The sequence below is a fragment of the Hyposmocoma kahamanoa genome, unplaced genomic scaffold (assembly GCF_003589595.1).
Source record: "Hyposmocoma kahamanoa isolate Upper Pololo Valley unplaced genomic scaffold, ASM358959v1 102, whole genome shotgun sequence".
In the NCBI taxonomy this organism is placed as follows: Eukaryota; Metazoa; Arthropoda; class Insecta; order Lepidoptera; family Cosmopterigidae; genus Hyposmocoma; species Hyposmocoma kahamanoa.
This window is the reverse complement of record NW_020653337.1, coordinates 7,511,667-7,518,235: the sequence shown is the minus strand read 5'-3', so window position 1 is coordinate 7,518,235 and position 6,569 is coordinate 7,511,667.

The window sequence follows — 6,569 nt, the reverse complement described above, 5'->3', positions numbered from 1 at the left end:
CCGACCCGTTGTGGGAAGTGTGTAGCCCGTCTCGATGCGGACTCGCCTGTAAGGGCCTGCGGATCCGCCATGTGTTAGTATATTAAATGCAGCTCAAACCAGAGTAAAATTCGCGACACACACCTTTGTGGGTTGGCGCCAGATTTGACCAGACCCGGATTTGTCTCTGTGGTGCAAGGCGCTGTAGCAAATATGCGTGAGGCGCTTGGCGACCTGTGATTTTACAGGCCTTGTGAAGATACTTTTAGGCTGAGATTCATAAAACGACCTGTGACTTAGACAAAGAAAAAATGGCGAGTTAAGTAAGCAAGTTTTTCGTATTTACAAAATGATCTCTGCCTAAGTCTAAGCAAGAAATTAAATTAAATTTTGAGTTTATACCGTAATTTCTTGCTTAAACTTGGACAAGGTTGGTTTTGTAAATACCAAAAACTTGCTCAGCTCGTCATTTTTGCTTAGACAAAGTCAAAATTCGTTTTGCAAATCTCAGCCTGCCAATAATGCCAATATTCAAAGATATCTATGTACGTACTACTAGTCCAATATTATATTCTTTACGTGTTCCGAAGTTCAATTTCCAGTAGGACCAATATGAACTTTTCTAGATTGGTTCTGGTCTGGAAGTTTTGGGTCCGTTGCTTTAGTACCTAGGTACTATATAATTACTATAAAATGAAGTCCCTAGTTTGAAACTACGATTTAGTGTGGTTGACCAGCAAGTTATTGTTTTTTAGGAAGATTTACTTTGTAGTTAAAGCAAATAATACATGCTTGAAGGTGTTAACTTCGATTTAATGATATCGTAGTAAAACTTTCACACTGTGACCGCCTTCGCGCTTAACTTTAAAAGATCCGTCGTACAGTTGGTACAACCGAAAGCACATCGTTTTTCCGGTGGCGTTATGATAATGCAAATTTTTTTTTCTGGTTGGTTTTGTTGAAACAGTTTGTACATTGCTATCATTGACTTACAATGCTATAATAATTTTATTTATTTAATTTACTTTTCGTTCAAAAATTTGTGACTAAGGAGAAACAAGGAGAAATTAAACACGGAAATGCCTTTATACGAACTTCACACTAAACGTGGTTATATTGGTAAACTTGACAGAATGACGGCAAACTTGTAGTATTGATTCTGAATGTTGGCGCGACCGATTGTGACATGAAAGCAAGATGGCGAGTTCATCTCCGTTTGATAGTTCTTTCCGTGATAACTCACACATTTGAAGTAATTTTTCGAACTTCTGTTTCGTAATGGTCTCGTAAATCAAATAATTGTGAATAAATCTTTATGAAGTGTAGTGTTTAAAGTACTATAAAGTGTCGCAGTTAGATGTGCATCTAACCCACCTGAGGAATGTTGGTTTTTTCAGTGATTTGTGATTCGGTCAGGTGTTTTCGTTTTAGTCAAAATTAAAATTTTGTTCTTGCGCAGTGAGTGAATTTACACAGTTCAGATGTATTTGTGCCGTGGGGATGTTAGATGTCGGGACTGTCTTCAATGTTGGGAAACAAAAGCGTGAACTATTTGTTTTGATAGAACGTGATAAGTAGGTAAATTGAGAAGGTCGGACTGAGAAAGAGCCCCGGCGGGAGTGATGGCCTTCAGTGAGGTGAGTGTCTTCTATATCTTACCGACTGTTTGCTATTGTTATTCCTTTTTTCAATTACAGCTGTTTATCATTATCGTGTCTCTAATCTTTAGTCAGAATTTTGACAAAATCTTGTCCAACTAAACCTCATTACTACATACGCAAAGCATATAAGAGTCGAACTGTAAACTGGTTCTGAAAATTATAATTTGCTAATTGGAATTCCTAACAAACCATAATGGACTTGCATATTAATTATTGTGGCAATGTATTTGGTATTTCAAATCACCAATCATTGATAAAATATATGTAAGCATGAAAATTTGTGTTCGAATTAAAAAAAAAGAACATTTACATTCTGCTTGAACGAGTATTATTAGTCATTAAGAAGAAATAAAAAAAATGAATAAAAGTTTGTTAAAAAGTTCTTAAAACAAGAGCTAAGTAAGTAAGTAAGTAACTTAAAGCAAGAGCTAACTCATAAGAAAAATTGCCTTATTAAGTGCTATCATATATTAATTTTTTTTAAAGAGTGTTCTGATTAGTGTTAGGCTGTGGTCTCTGCCTACCCCGATGAGAAAAGGACGTGAATTGTATGCATAATCGCAAATTTGTAGCTGTAATTTGGACACCGAACATTGAAGTGACTAAAGCAAAATTTACGTTGGTTGGGTAAATAGTAAACATATTTACAAACTACAGCTAAAATATTGTTGACTCCTAAAGTGTAATACTGCTTAAGATCCAAAAGGATGGAAGGTGGTGTTATTTCAACTCATTGTTCTCACAATGTTATGGATTTTTTCATCAAAGCATGCACACATTACAATATGTAACATAATCTCAGGAAACAGCAAATACTCATCACAATATATTTTCAACTTGTTATTATTACACATAAATAATAAACTTGATAAAAAGGAATTTGCTATACATAGTGAATGTTTTTTAATATTTATCATTTTAGTTGAATATACCTAAAAAAATATTATTTAATTTAATCTTGACTTTGATTTTTTAAATTTATGAACAATTCTAAATGTCGATTAATTGCAAATTCATTTTTAATTTTATAGTTACATGTTTGTACAAGTGGAAGTTCTACCAAATTCAATAACGTTAATATTTTTATTTAGTGTTAGCGTCTAGTTTTAGAATAATAAAACCACATGTTTTTGTTACTTTCTAGATTCTTTTTTGTAAATGTAAAAATGTGAATGTGAATTATTTTGAAAAGTTTTTACAAATTATATAACCATCTCAGTATACTTTTAGATGAACAACAAGTAAATTAATATTTTTAGATGAGAGATTTGCAACTTATATACATGAGTCTGCTTGTGTTGAAAATACTTTTCTTTATTACCAGCTGGTACTCGCGACTGCGCCTGCGTCTGCGTAGAATAAGTCCTTCGAGTAGCCTAATGTATTATATACTAAATGTCATAGTTTTATAGGTTCTCCATACAAACTTATCCCCTATTTCACCCCCTTTAAGATTGTTTTTGTGACAAAAGTAGCCTATATCCTTCTACTAGGTCCTATGTATGTATATCTATACCAAAATTCATCTGTATTCGTTCAGCTATATATATGTAGTACCTGTATTGTTTAGGCGCGAAAATGTAGCACATTTTTGCATTTATAATATTAGTTGGATAAGTAAGTGCACATTTTAAAATGCTGTGTTAAATTTCTTTGTTTTTACATAGGTACGTACACTTCAAGCCCTTTTCGACCCATTTTTCGATTGGGGTATACCGAGTCCACGACTTTTCACTTGCTACGATCTTGATTCACATCTTTTTAACCGACTTCATAAAAGGAGGAGGTTCTCAATTCGACTGCTTTTTTTTGGTATGTATGTTGCGCGGTTATTTTTGTGAACGGACTTTGAGGATTCTTTTTTGTTGGAAAAAGGGTACCACAGTATTGGTTCCATTTAAATTTGAAGAAAATATTCCACCTCTAAGGGTGGCAAACTAGGGGATGAATCCAGTTTCGCGCACTTTCCGGTAATCGATTTCAATAATACTTGGCAAATAGATATAGTTCCTAATTTTTGAGGTCGGTTTATTTTTGCCTCATCAACACGCGTTAATATACTTCTTAATTTCTCAACTTTCAAATTACGTATATCGTAAGAATTTCGCGTATTCAATAATAATTACACAATGTCTTAGCATTTACTTGGAGAACGTGTAAGTAAAATGTCAGCACTGAGTGGAATTGGTTGCCGTGCTGGTGTGATGCAACAACCGTTAACAATTCACACGGTAGGTTAGTTATTCAGGGGATATTATTTGGTTAAGTTACTTAGCTTTAGAGGTGAAAAATCCTCTGTTGTATTGGCGGTGTTTGCGTTTCATAATTGAGGCGTTTAAGTGCAGGTTCCCACGGTTCGATTGTTATTCCGAGCACGAAGAGAGCGTTGTGCGTGGCCGGTGACGCTGCGTGAGACTGCACTGTTACGTTTTCGGAAATGAGACCGTAAAGCTTATTTAACCTGACAGTATTGCGGACATTACAGTTTTTATACACCCCCGATTACGTGTAGAATCGCAAAAAACGTACAGTTTAATGCAGTTTTTATCTCTACCTTCGTAAATTGGCTGATGCGTTAAAAAGGAGTGGCACAGCGAGCTCATTTTGGCAAAATTCATTATCGGATCTTTTCGGAACCGTCGTCGTGGAATTGTCACGAAGAATCGACTTCAATCTTATAATTTGATCAAGTTCAACAACTTCGAATGAATGTCCTCTATCTATTTAGATTTCGTAAACTGGTTTAGGAAGTCAACACTACAAACAAACGTCCATTTGCTTAAGATAGGCATAGGTTGTAAAATATTATTAAAACATTATCAGCCATTTTGTTAAGATACAGTAGGCGGGTAGGTATTCCGGTAAACAGTGCGGTGTTTGCATTTTGTGGTTGGTCTTATCTATATGGGCCGTGGTTTCCTAGTAGGACCTCCAGCTCACATATGCGTTGTTTGAAGTTGAATATGGTATGACTGTGAACTGCGGCAAATTTCTAGATTGTAATTTTATAGAATTTTACAGAAAGGCAGAATACTAAATTGCAGGTTTTGCACCTCAATTTGCATTGCGGCTCCACTAAAGTTTTCATACCATTTAAGTCAGTATTTTGAGAGTTTGCCAAAGGAATTCTCCGGTAACGCGTACAATTTTGGCATTCGTAAGTTTAAACCAATGCTTAAAGTATTCTTGACGTCAGTTATGGTTTCTTATGGGTCTTTGTTCTGTGCGCTATTGTTTACTAAACTTCATGAGGCTAACATAATAATAAAAAAAATTAACTTGGTCGCAAGAATTACGACTCTACTGTAACAAAATATTGACTTAGGTACTTTGAAATACTCTGGCGATTTTTTTTAATAACGTTTTTGAGGATCGCTTATTAAAAACTAGATAACGTCATAGTGAATACCTGGTAAGTGATGTCTATGTAATTTTTCGGGATGTAGATAAAAATGTAAAGTAAAATGTAGTAAACGCAATAATGTTTGTAATTAGCATTTTAATTAGTTAAATTATACTTCTTTCAGGTACTATATTTCTTTAATAATATATTTGAGCAAGAAGTTTATAAGTTTTCCTTCAACAAAAATCAGTAAAAACGAAGAATGTGGAAACGCGTATGCGAGGTTTTCACTGGCGACGATGAATAACCAACACAGAAGAATTTCTTAACATTATTACTGAAACATATATTTATGTTTTAAGAAATTTTACATATAAGCCATGGTTCCAGAGACACCATAACTACTCCATTCAATATTTCCGCCATCGCGTCGATTCGAGCAAAATCTCTGAGTCAGTCGTGCGCGCAGGGTCATCAACCCGGACTTATCAACAATCAAATTTGTAGGGCCCGCTAGCCACGTCGTATAACTCAGCATATTTGCATAGGAGGCACTCGCTACCTCTGAAACGGGAAAGCAAACTAGAAAATTCCATTTGAAGCAGCACCTATCATTTGCTCGCCACCTGAAATTCTTCAAAAAATTTGTTAAATTCTTGCTTTTTCTCAATGCACTGCAATGCAAACTTGGAAAATATCCAAAAATATTGTTTCTACAATTTTTGTTTGCCATCTATTTCTCACAACAGATTTTTCTTTATGGAAATAAAAAATATTTTTTGTAATGCCCCAATATTAACGAGTAAACACAGAATAGAAAAAGACACAGGATCCGTATTTATATTGTAAACGCGAAGTACGCTAATTATGGACTTTTCCATGTATTTTTCGCTGTTGTAAATATTTACATTATGTTCATAAAATATCGATAAGAGTTATTCTTTTGAAAATATTCCCTCGATTGTTCGTACGCTATCGTTGATTATGTCATCAAAAAGTTTATGCTAACATTAAATATCAATAAATTGACCAATAGTAGTAGATCAATAAACATGACCTTCAGATCGCATTGGTAAGCGTCGTCTGTTATTATAATGGAATACCATATTACAAGCGAAATCTATCATGTTGACCTCTGACCTCGTTGAATCAAGTGAACTATTGGGCTCATGGGTGAAAGGTACTGGTACCGTATGTATCATTTTGTACGGAACAAGCGACTAGAGCAAGCGTGAGCGTCAACAAAAACTAACGCCACTTCAGGAGGTTAAGTCATAAAATGTAATGTAGGCAATATCTTAGTACCTTTTGCATCTAACTTGTGTTTTGTATGGGGTGTCGGCACGCTTGATGCTGAAGTGTGCTAATGATAATTCTAATAAATCAGACTTTAGTTGGACGCCGTGCTGTAGCGTGAACACAAATACCAACAAATACTATTTTGTAGTTCTAAACAGGCGTGATGGAATGTGGGGCGATATTGGAAAGCAGCATATTATTGTTACTCCTATGTAAGGCGGACCGTCTATTTAATGTTATAATAACATAAAATAATAAAAATTTAATTTATTTATGGACTTTTGTAA